Raw genomic sequence first — 13,301 nt, 5'->3', positions numbered from 1 at the left:
TCTCTTCCCGGAAAACATCACTGTCTGGAAAGGCCACATCGCCTCGCCGATCCGGACCTGCAAATATGCTTTTCTCAAGTCCAGTAGGGACACATTGGACCCTTGCCGGCGCCACTCTCGAAGCTTGCTGGCACAGACGTCGGCGTCCGCTGTGAACGCATCAACGTGCGCATTCAACTCACGGTAGTCCATTACCGGCCTCACCTTTAACTTGTTAGGTTGGGCAACTGCCATCAGCGGTATCAGGCCCTTGGGGGGTCCAAGTTTGTCGTAGGGGTATGGAATCAGCCAACCGTTCTTAATCCATTCACGGAGCTCGCTTTCGTATGCAGGCCTTATCTGGTCGGGCATACGGTACTCTGCCACTTTGTTTTGTAGTTTGGCCGGTTCCTTGTCTTCTGACCACCTCCAAGTGGCGGTCCACGCCTTCTGTTGGTCGTCGAATTCCGCACTGAAGTCCGGCTGGTCGACTCTTAGTGCTGCGCACACCGGGGGCCTATCCTGAAACTCTACAACGCCAGCGCGCGTTATGCGCACGCCGCCCAGGGCTTTGATGGCATCGTAGCCTAGCAACAGGTCGAAACTCAGCGGTTTTTCGCGTGTCACCAGCGCTTCGACGTTGGCTGAGTTCCCAGTTCTTGTGCGAATGTGTACCACACCCACGCCGCAACACATTCGTATTTTTCCAGTGATGGTAGTTATCCTGACGTTCTTCTTTTTCCACGCCCGACAGAAGTCCGCACACACTATGGTGCGGGAGCAACCGGAATCAAGGAGGGCTGAACATAACGTGTCATTAACTCGGACCTGAATGACAGGGAGCGCCTTGTTTATTTTCTGTTCGGGGAAGAGGTCGGCACTGGCACCTTGTCCCCGTCCCCGTTTCCCGCACAGTCTCGGGCCATGTGCCCAGTCTTGTTACAGCGGTAGCAGCGAACAGACGTCGATCGCCTTCTACAATTTCTTGCCATGTGGCCCCGCCCGTTGCATCTGTAGCAGATGACATCACCTTGCGGGCTGGGTCCCTGAGACGGTCCTTCGCCACTTGGTGGGGCCTGTGCGACAGCGACTACCGTTTCCTGCACCGTCGAGTCGTCCTTCATTATTGTCCTGGCTCTGTCCACTAGGTCACTCAGCGGTAGTGAGGACATGGTAGAGGTTGCTCGCAGGAGCTGCTTTGCTCCAGCGGGGAGTCCTGACAGGAATTTGTAGGCTAGGGCCCTCTCGGGAAGACCGCCGAACAACACCGTCAGCTTCTTAAGTTCGGCGAGATACACGTCCACAGTTTCGCCCAAGCGTATAGACCTCGTCTCAAACTGCTCCCATGCAGTGGCGGGGTCAGTGGCGAAAGCCCTGTACAACGCCGCCTTGATACTCGAGTAGTCACACTTCTCCTCAGCGCTGAGTTGCTGATATACAGCGAAGGCCCCGCCGGTCAGCCGCAGAGGAATCACGCGCTCGACATTTTTCACGCCGGACAACTGACAATGTAACTCGACCTTCTCAACCCAGCTGAGTACCGGGTCGGATCCGTCGAATTCCGGTATCAATTTTAGATCGAACCTATCCGCCATTGAAGAAAAGAAAACCAAGTTCGGAGTGGGAAGGCCGAAATAGCTTGTAAGAGTATCTTGTGTAGGAGACGGTGAGACTCGTCGTGGGCGACGAAGCGTTTCACTGAAGAACCACAGCAACACACAGCAAACCAACAAACAATCACAGCCACGGCGCGAAGGCAACTTACAAAGCTCAGCTGACTGCACGAATAGACACGGAACCCAACGGTCACTGTACTGATCGCCACGAACGTCAGAACCCGACTGACTCGCACCTCCAATGGACCGATTTTTATTACTCAAGATGGCCTAGCTAATTTGCATCCCCGCGAGATCTCGCGCGATCCTGCGAGATTCCGTTTCTAATAAAAGCAGGCAGGCGCCATCTTGAAACTCTTTCTTCCGCTGCCCCGACCACAGGATCAGCCACCACCCCACACGCCAGGCACACACGGACCCTCTTGCGCCGAGGGCTACGGTTAGTCTCACAACTTCATTATTAATCTCCACTTGTATGAACAATAACCAATGATAAAATGTTATCTAGCATGATTAGTGTTTTGGTTGAGGTTAGGGTTAGAGTAAGGGTTAGGGTTAGGATTCAGGTTAGGGTTGGGGTTAGGGTTAGCATCTTTTTTTTTTAACTTCATTATTAATCTCCACTTGTATTAACAATAACCAATGATAAAATGTTATCTAACATGGTTAGTGTTTTGGTTGAGGTTAGGGTTAGAGTAAGGGTCAGGGTTAGGATTCTGGTTAGGGTTGGGGTTAGGGTTAGCATCTTTTTTTTTTAACTTCATTATTAATCTCCACTTGTATGAACAATAACCAATGATAAAATGTTATCTAGCATGATTAGTGTTTTGGTTGAGGTTAGGGTTAGAGTAAGGGTTAGGGTTAGGATTCAGGTTAGGGTTGGGGTTAGGGTTAGCATCCTTTTTTTTTACTTCATTATTAATCTCCACTTGTATGAACAATAACCAATGATAAAATGTTATCTAGCATGATTAGTGTTTTGGTTGAGGTTAGGGTTAGAGTAAGGGTTAGGGTTAGGATTCAGGTTAGGGTTGGGGTTAGGGTTAGCATCTGTTTTTTTTACTTCATGATTAATCTCCACTTGTATGAACAATAACCAATGATAAAATGTTATCTAGCATGGTTAGTGTTTTGCTTGAGGTTAGGGTTAGAGTAAGGGTTAGGGTTAGGATTCAGGTTAGGGTTGGGGTTAGGGTTAGCATCTTTTTTGTTTAACTTCATTATTAATCTCCACTTGTATGAACAATACCACATGATAAAACTGTATCAAGCATGATTAGTGTTTTGGTTGAGGTTAGGGTTAGAGTAAGGGTTAGGGTTAGGATTCAGGTTAGGGTTGGGGTTAGGGTTAGCATCTTTTTTTTTTAACTTCATTATTAATCTCCACTTGTATGAACAATAACCAATGATAAAATGTTATCTAGCATGATTAGTGTTTTGGTTGAGGTTAGGGTTAGAGTAAGGGTTAGGGTTAGGATTCAGGTTAGGGTTGGGGTTAGGGTTAGCATCTTTTTTTTTAACTTCATTATTAATCTCTACTTGTATGAACAATAACCAATGATAAAATGTTATCTAGCATGGTTAGTGTTTTGGTTGAGGTTAGGGTTAGAGTAAGGGTTAGGGTTAGGATTCAGGTTAGGGTTGGGGTTAGGGTTAGCATCTTTTTTTTTTACTTCATTATTAATCTCCACTTGTATGAACAATAACCAATGATAAAATGTTATCTAGCATGATTAGTGTTTTGGTTGAGGTTAGGGTTAGAGTAAGGGTTAGGGTTAGGATTCAGGTTAGGGTTGGGGTTAGGGTTAGCATCTTTTTTTTTTTAACTTCATTATTAATCTCCACTTGTATGAACAATAACCAATGATAAAATGTTATCTAGCATGGTTAGTGTTTTGGTTGAGGTTAGGGTTAGAGTAAGGGTTAGGGATAGGATTCAGGTTAGGGTTGGGGTTAGGGTTAGCATCTTTTTTTTTTAACTTCATTATTAATCTCCACTTGTATGAACAATACCACATGATAAAACTGTATCAAGCATGATTAGTGTTTTGGTTGAGGTTAGGGTTAGAGTAAGGGTTAGGGTTAGGATTCAGGTTAGGGTTGGGGTTAGGGTTAGCATCTTTTTTTTTAACTTCATTATTAATCTCCACTTGTATGAACAATAACCAATGATAAAATGTTATCTAGCATGGTTAGTGTTTTGGTTGAGGTTATTGTTAGAGTAAGGGTTAGGGTTAGGATTCAGGTTAGGGTTGGGGTTAGGGTTAGCATCTTTTTTTTTTACTTCATTATTAATCTCCACTTGTATGAACAATAACCAATGATAAAATGTTATCTAGCATGATTAGTGTTTTGGTTGAGGTTAGGGTTAGAGTAAGGGTTAGGGTTAGGTTTCAGGTTAGGGTTGGGGGTTAGGTTTAGCATCTTTTTTTTTTAACTTCATTATTAATCTCCACTTGTATGAACAATAACCAATGATAAAATGTTATCTAGCATGGTTAGTTTTTTGGTTGAGGTTAGGGTTAGAGTAAGGGTTAGGGTTAGGATTCAGGTTAGGGTTGGGGTTAGGGTTAGCATCTTTTTTTTTTAACTTCATTATTAATCTCCACTTGTATGAACAATAACCAATGATAAAATGTTATCTAGCATGATTAGTGTTTTGGTTGAGGTTAGGGTTAGAGTAAGGGTTAGGGTTAGGATTCAGGTTAGGGTTGGGGTTAGGGTTAGCATGTTTTTTTTTTTACTTCATTATTAATCTCCACTTGTATGAACAATAACCAATGATAAAATGTTATCTAGCATGATTAGTGTTTTGGTTGAGGTTAGGGTTAGAGTAAGGGTTAGGGTTAGGATTCAGGTTAGGGTTGGGGTTAGGGTTAGCATCTTTTTTTTTTTACTTCATTATTAATCTCCACTGGTATGAACAATAACCAATGATAAAATGTTATCTAGCATGATTAGTGTTTTGGTTGAGGTTAGGGTTAGAGTAAGGGTTAGGGTTAGGATTCAGGTTAGGGTTGGGGTTAGGGTTAGCATCTTTTTTTTTTAACTTCATTATTAATCTCCACTTGTATGAACAATAACCAATGATAAAATGTTATCTAGCATGATTAGTGTTTTGGTTGAGGTTAGGGTTAGAGTAAGGGTTAGGGTTAGGATTCAGGTTAGGGTTGGGGTTAGGGTTAGCATCTTTATTTTTAACTTCATTATTAATCTCCACTTGTATGAACAATACCACATGATAAAACTGTATCAAGCATGATTAGTGTTTTGGTTGAGGTTAGGGTTAGAGTAAGGGTTAGGGTTAGGATTCAGGTTAGGGTTGGGGTTAGGGTTAGCATCTTTTTTTTTTTACTTCATTATTAATCTCCACTTGTATGAACAATAACCAATGATAAAATGTTATCTAGCATGATTAGTGTTTTGGTTGAGGTTAGGGTTAGAGTAAGGGTTAGGGTTAGGATTCAGGTTAGGGTTGGGGTTAGGGTTAGCATCTTTTTTTTTTAACTTCATTATTAATCTCCACTTGTATTAACAATAACCAATGATAAAATGTTATCTAGCATGGTTAGTGTTTTGGTTGAGGTTAGGGTTAGAGTAAGGGTCAGGGTTAGGATTCAGGTTAGGGTTGGGGTTAGGGTTAGCATCTTTTTTTTTTAACTTCATTATTAATCTCCACTTGTATGAACAATAACCAATGATAAAATGTTATCTAGCATGATTAGTGTTTTGGTTGAGGTTAGGGTTAGAGTAAGGGTTAGGGTTAGGATTCAGGTTAGGGTTGGGGTTAGGGTTAGCATCCTTTTTTTTTACTTCATTATTAATCTCCACTTGTATGAACAATAACCAATGATAAAATGTTATCTAGCATGATTAGTGTTTTGGTTGAGGTTAGGGTTAGAGTAAGGGTTAGGGTTAGGATTCAGGTTAGAGTTGGGGTTAGGGTTAGCATCTTTTTTTTTTTACTTCATTATTAATCTCCACTTGTATGAACAATAACCAATGATAAAATGTTATCTAGCATGATTAGTGTTTTGGTTGAGGTTAGGGTTAGAGTAAGGGTTAGGGTTAGGATTCAGGTTAGGGTTGGGGTTAGGGTTAGCATCTTTTTTTTTTAACTTCATTATTAATCTCAACTTGTATGAACAATAACCAATGATAAAATGTTATCTAGCATGGTTAGTGTTTTGGTTGAGGTTAGGGTTAGAGTAAGGGTTAGGGTTAGGAATCAGGTTAGGGTTGGGGTTAGGGTTAGCATCTTTTTTTTTTACTTCATTATTAATCTCCACTTGTATGAACAATAACCAATGATAAAATGTTATCTAGCATGATTAGTGTTTTGGTTGAGGTTAGGGTTAGAGTAAGGGTTAGGGTTAGGATTCAGGTTAGGGTTGGGGGTTAGGGTTAGCATCTTTTTTTTTTAACTTCATTATTAATCTCCACTTGTATGAACAATAATCAATGATAAAATGTTATCTAGCATGATTAGTGTTTTGGTTGAGGTTAGGGTTAGAGTAAGGGTTAGGGTTAGGATTCAGGTTAGGGTTGGGGTTAGGGTTAGCATCTTTTTTTTTTAACTTCATTATTAATCTCCACTTGTATGAACAATACCACATGATAAAACTGTATCAAGCATGATTAGTGTTTTGGTTGAGGTGAAGGTTAGAGTAAGGGTTAGGGTTAGGATTCAGGTTAGGGTTGGGGTTAGGGTTAGCATCTTTTTTTTTTAACTTCATTATTAATCTCCACTTGTATGAACAATACCACATGATAAAACTGTATCAAGCATGATTAGTGTTTTGGTTGAGGTTAGGGTTAGAGTAAGGGTTAGGGTTAGGATTCAGGTTAGGGTTGGGGTTAGGGTTAGCATCTTTTTTTTTTAACTTCATTATTAATCTCCACTTGTATGAACAATACCACATGATAAAACTGTATCAAGCATGATTAGTGTTTTGGTTGAGGTTAGGGTTAGAGTAAGGGTTAGGGTTAGGATTCAGGTTAGGGTTGGGGTTAGGGTTAGCATGTTTTTTTTTTTACTTCATTATTAATCTCCACTTGTATGAACAATAACCAATGATAAAATGTTATCTAGCATGATTAGTGTTTTGGTTGAGGTTAGGGTTAGAGTAAGGGTTAAGGTTAGGTTTCAGGTTAGGGTTGGGGGTTAGGTTTAGCATCTTTTTTTTTTAACTTCATTATTAATCTCCACTTGTATGAACAATAACCAATGATAAAATGTTATCTAGCATGGTTAGTTTTTTGGTTGAGGTTAGGGTTAGAGTAAGGGTTAGGGTAAGGATTCAGGTTAGGGTTGGGGTTAGGGTTAGCATCTTTTTTTTTTAACTTCATTATTAATCTCCACTTGTATGAACAATAACCAATGATAAAATGTTATCTAGCATGATTAGTGTTTTGGTTGAGGTTAGGGTTAGAGTAAGGGTTAGGGTTAGGATTCAGGTTAGGGTTGGGGTTAGGGTTAGCATGTTTTTTTTTTTACTTCATTATTAATCTCCACTTGTATGAACAATAACCAATGATAAAATGTTATCTAGCATGATTAGTGTTTTGGTTGAGGTTAGGGTTAGAGTAAGGGTTAGGGTTAGGATTCAGGTTAGGGTTGGGGTTAGGGTTAGCATCTTTTTTTTTTTACTTCATTATTAATCTCCACTGGTATGAACAATAACCAATGATAAAATGTTATCTAGCATGATTAGTGTTTTGGTTGAGGTTAGGGTTAGAGTAAGGGTTAGGGTTAGGATTAAGGTTAGGGTTGGGGTTAGGGTTAGCATCTTTTTTTTTTAACTTCATTATTAATCTCCACTTGTATGAACAATAACCAATGATAAAATGTTATCTAGCATGATTAGTGTTTTGGTTGAGGTTAGGGTTAGAGTAAGGGTTAGGGTTAGGATTCAGGTTAGGGTTGGGGTTAGGGTTAGCATCTTTATTTTTAACTTCATTATTAATCTCCACTTGTATGAACAATACCACATGATAAAACTGTATCAAGCATGATTAGTGTTTTGGTTGAGGTTAGGGTTAGAGTAAGGGTTAGGGTTAGGATTCAGGTTAGGGTTGGGGTTAGGGTTAGCATCTTTTTTTTTTTACTTCATTATTAATCTCCACTTGTATGAACAATAACCAATGATAAAATGTTATCTAGCATGATTAGTGTTTTGGTTGAGGTTAGGGTTAGAGTAAGGGTTAGGGTTAGGATTCAGGTTAGGGTTGGGGTTAGGGTTAGCATCTTTTTTTTTTAACTTCATTATTAATCTCCACTTGTATTAACAATAACCAATGATAAAATGTTATCTAGCATGGTTAGTGTTTTGGTTGAGGTTAGGGTTAGAGTAAGGGTCAGGGTTAGGATTCAGGTTAGGGTTGGGGTTAGGGTTAGCATCTTTTTTTTTTAACTTCATTATTAATCTCCACTTGTATGAACAATAACCAATGATAAAATGTTATCTAGCATGATTAGTGTTTTGGTTGAGGTTAGGGTTAGAGTAAGGGTTAGGGTTAGGATTCAGGTTAGGGTTGGGGTTAGGGTTAGCATCCTTTTTTTTTACTTCATTATTAATCTCCACTTGTATGAACAATAACCAATGATAAAATGTTATCTAGCATGATTAGTGTTTTGGTTGAGGTTAGGGTTAGAGTAAGGGTTAGGGTTAGGATTCAGGTTAGAGTTGGGGTTAGGGTTAGCATCTTTTTTTTTTTTACTTCATTATTAATCTCCACTTGTATGAACAATAACCAATGATAAAATGTTATCTAGCATGATTAGTGTTTTGGTTGAGGTTAGGGTTAGAGTAAGGGTTAGGGTTAGGATTCAGGTTAGGGTTGGGGTTAGGGTTAGCATCTTTTTTTTTTAACTTCATTATTAATCTCAACTTGTATGAACAATAACCAATGATAAAATGTTATCTAGCATGGTTAGTGTTTTGGTTGAGGTTAGGGTTAGAGTAAGGGTTAGGGTTAGGAATCAGGTTAGGGTTGGGGTTAGGGTTAGCATCTTTTTTTTTTACTTCATTATTAATCTCCACTTGTATGAACAATAACCAATGATAAAATGTTATCTAGCATGATTAGTGTTTTGGTTGAGGTTAGGGTTAGAGTAAGGGTTAGGGTTAGGATTCAGGTTAGGGTTGGGGGTTAGGGTTAGCATCTTTTTTTTTTAACTTCATTATTAATCTCCACTTGTATGAACAATAATCAATGATAAAATGTTATCTAGCATGATTAGTGTTTTGGTTGAGGTTAGGGTTAGAGTAAGGGTTAGGGTTAGGATTCAGGTTAGGGTTGGGGTTAGGGTTAGCATCTTTTTTTTTTAACTTCATTATTAATCTCCACTTGTATGAACAATACCACATGATAAAACTGTATCAAGCATGATTAGTGTTTTGGTTGAGGTGAAGGTTAGAGTAAGGGTTAGGGTTAGGATTCAGGTTAGGGTTGGGGTTAGGGTTAGCATCTTTTTTTTTTAACTTCATTATTAATCTCCACTTGTATGAACAATACCACATGATAAAACTGTATCAAGCATGATTAGTGTTTTGGTTGAGGTTAAGGTTAGAGTAAGGGTTAGGGTTAGGATTCAGGTTAGGGTTGGGGTTAGGGTTAGCATCTTTTTTTTTTAACTTCATTATTAATCTCCACTTGTATGAACAATACCACATGATAAAACTGTATCAAGCATGATTAGTGTTTTGGTTGAGGTTAGGGTTAGAGTAAGGGTTAGGGTTAGGATTCAGGTTAGGGTTGGGGTTAGGGTTAGCATCTTTTTTTTTTAACTTCATTATTAATCTCCACTTGTATGAACAATACCACATGATAAAACTGTATCAAGCATGATTAGTGTTTTGGTTGAGGTTAGGGTTAGAGTAAGGGTTAGGGTTAGGATTCAGGTTAGGGTTGGGGTTAGGGTTAGCATCTTTTTTTTTAACTTCATTATTAATCTCCACTTGTATGAACAATAACCAATGATAAAATGTTATCTAGCATGATTAGTGTTTTGGTTGAGGTTAGGGTTAGAGTAAGGGTTAGGGTTAGGATTCAGGTTAGGGTTGGGGTTAGGGTTAGCATCTTTTTTTTTAACTTCATTATTAATCTCCACTTGTATGAACAATAACCAATGATAAAATGTTATCTAGCATGATTAGTGTTTTGGTTGAGGTTAGGGTTAGAGTAAGGGTTAGGGTTAGGATTCAGGTTAGGGTTGGGGTTAGGGTTAGCATCTTTTTTTTTTACTTCATTATTAATCTCCACTTGTATGAACAATAACCAATGATAAAATGTTATCTAGCATGGTTAGTGTTTTGCTTGAGGTTAGGGTTAGAGTAAGGGTTAGGGTTAGGATTCAGGTTAGGGTTGGGGTTAGGGTTAGCATCTTTTTTTTTTAACTTCATTATTAATCTCCACTTGTATGAACAATAACCAATGATAAAACTGTATCAAGCATGATTAGTGTTTTGGTTGAGGTTAGGGTTAGAGTAAGGGTTAGGGTTAGGATTCAGGTTAGGGTTGGGGTTAGGGTTAGCATCTTTTTTTTTTAACTTCATTATTAATCTCCACTTGTATGAACAATAACCAATGATAAAATGTTATCTAGCATGATTAGTGTTTTGGTTGAGGTTAGGGTTAGAGTAAGGGTTAGGGTTAGGATTCAGGTTAGGGTTGGGGTTAGGGTTAGCATCTTTTTTTTTAACTTCATTATTAATCTCCACTTGTATGAACAATAACCAATGATAAAATGTTATCTAGCATGATTAGTGTTTTGGTTGAGGTTAGGGTTAGAGTAAGGGTTAGGGTTAGGATTCAGGTTAGGGTTGGGGTTAGGGTTAGCATCTTTTTTTTTTAACTTCATTATTAATCTCCACTTGTATGAACAATACCACATGATAAAACTGTATCAAGCATGATTAGTGTTTTGGTTGAGGTTAGGGTTAGAGTAAGGGTTAGGGTTAGGATTCAGGTTAGGGTTGGGGTTAGGGTTAGCATCTTTTTTTTTAACTTCATTATTAATCTCCACTTGTATGAACAATAACCAATGATAAAATGTTATCTAGCATGGTTAGTGTTTTGGTTGAGGTTATTGTTAGAGTAAGGGTTAGGGTTAGGATTCAGGTTAGGGTTGGGGTTAGGGTTAGCATCTTTTTTTTTTACTTCATTATTAATCTCCACTTGTATGAACAATAACCAATGATAAAATGTTATCTAGCATGATTAGTGTTTTGGTTGAGGTTAGGGTTAGAGTAAGGGTTAGGGTTAGGTTTCAGGTTAGGGTTGGGGGTTAGGTTTAGCATCTTTTTTTTTTAACTTCATTATTAATCTCCACTTGTATGAACAATAACCAATGATAAAATGTTATCTAGCATGGTTAGTTTTTTGGTTGAGGTTAGGGTTAGAGTAAGGGTTAGGGTTAGGATTCAGGTTAGGGTTGGGGTTAGGGTTAGCATCTTTTTTTTTTACTTCATTATTAATCTCCACTTGTATGAACAATAACCAATGATAAAATGTTATCTAGCATGATTAGTGTTTTGGTTGAGGTTAGGGTTAGAGTAAGGGTTAGGGTTAGGATTCAGGTTAGGGTTGGGGTTAGGGTTAGCATGTTTTTTTTTTTACTTCATTATTAATCTCCACTTGTATGAACAATAACCAATGATAAAATGTTATCTAGCATGATTAGTGTTTTGGTTGAGGTTAGGGTTAGAGTAAGGGTTAGGGTTAGGATTCAGGTTAGGGTTGGGGTTAGGGTTAGCATCTTTTTTTTTTTACTTCATTATTAATCTCCACTGGTATGAACAATAACCAATGATAAAATGTTATCTAGCATGATTAGTGTTTTGGTTGAGGTTAGGGTTAGAGTAAGGGTTAGGGTTAGGATTAAGGTTAGGGTTGGGGTTAGGGTTAGCATCTTTTTTTTTTAACTTCATTATTAATCTCCACTTGTATGAACAATAACCAATGATAAAATGTTATCTAGCATGATTAGTGTTTTGGTTGAGGTTAGGGTTAGAGTAAGGGTTAGGGTTAGGATTCAGGTTAGGGTTGGGGTTAGGGTTAGCATCTTTATTTTTAACTTCATTATTAATCTCCACTTGTATGAACAATACCACATGATAAAACTGTATCAAGCATGATTAGTGTTTTGGTTGAGGTTAGGGTTAGAGTAAGGGTTAGGGTTAGGATTCAGGTTAGGGTTGGGGTTAGGGTTAGCATCTTTTTTTTTTTTACTTCATTATTAATCTCCACTTGTATGAACAATAACCAATGATAAAATGTTATCTAGCATGATTAGTGTTTTGGTTGAGGTTAGGGTTAGAGTAAGGGTTAGGGTTAGGATTCAGGTTAGGGTTGGGGTTAGGGTTAGCATCTTTTTTTTTTAACTTCATTATTAATCTCCACTTGTATTAACAATAACCAATGATAAAATGTTATCTAGCATGGTTAGTGTTTTGGTTGAGGTTAGGGTTAGAGTAAGGGTCAGGGTTAGGATTCAGGTTAGGGTTGGGGTTAGGGTTAGCATCTTTTTTTTTTAACTTCATTATTAATCTCCACTTGTATGAACAATAACCAATGATAAAATGTTATCTAGCATGATTAGTGTTTTGGTTGAGGTTAGGGTTAGAGTAAGGGTTAGGGTTAGGATTCAGGTTAGGGTTGGGGTTAGGGTTAGCATCCTTTTTTTTTACTTCATTATTAATCTCCACTTGTATGAACAATAACCAATGATAAAATGTTATCTAGCATGATTAGTGTTTTGGTTGAGGTTAGGGTTAGAGTAAGGGTTAGGGTTAGGATTCAGGTTAGAGTTGGGGTTAGGGTTAGCATCTTTTTTTTTTTACTTCATTATTAATCTCCACTTGTATGAACAATAACCAATGATAAAATGTTATCTAGCATGATTAGTGTTTTGGTTGAGGTTAGGGTTAGAGTAAGGGTTAGGGTTAGGATTCAGGTTAGGGTTGGGGTTAGGGTTAGCATCTTTTTTTTTTAACTTCATTATTAATCTCAACTTGTATGAACAATAACCAATGATAAAATGTTATCTAGCATGGTTAGTGTTTTGGTTGAGGTTAGGGTTAGAGTAAGGGTTAGGGTTAGGAATCAGGTTAGGGTTGGGGTTAGGGTTAGCATCTTTTTTTTTTACTTCATTATTAATCTCCACTTGTATGAACAATAACCAATGATAAAATGTTATCTAGCATGATTAGTGTTTTGGTTGAGGTTAGGGTTAGAGTAAGGGTTAGGGTTAGGATTCAGGTTAGGGTTGGGGGTTAGGGTTAGCATCTTTTTTTTTTAACTTCATTATTAATCTCCACTTGTATGAACAATAATCAATGATAAAATGTTATCTAGCATGATTAGTGTTTTGGTTGAGGTTAGGGTTAGAGTAAGGGTTAGGGTTAGGATTCAGGTTAGGGTTGGGGTTAGGGTTAGCATCTTTTTTTTTTAACTTCATTATTAATCTCCACTTGTATGAACAATACCACATGATAAAACTGTATCAAGCATGATTAGTGTTTTGGTTGAGGTGAAGGTTAGAGTAAGGGTTAGGGTTAGGATTCAGGTTAGGGTTGGGGTTAGGGTTAGCATCTTTTTTTTTTAACTTCATTATTAATCTCCACTTGTATGAACAATACCACATGATAAAACTGTATCAAGCATGATTAGTGTTTTGGTTGAGGTTAGGGTTAGAGTAAGGGT

Source organism: Euprymna scolopes, chromosome 46, assembly GCF_053919585.1.
Source record: "Euprymna scolopes isolate OS-2025 chromosome 46, ASM5391958v1, whole genome shotgun sequence".
In the NCBI taxonomy this organism is placed as follows: Eukaryota; Metazoa; Mollusca; class Cephalopoda; order Sepiida; family Sepiolidae; genus Euprymna; species Euprymna scolopes.
This window is presented reverse-complemented; position numbering follows the sequence as displayed.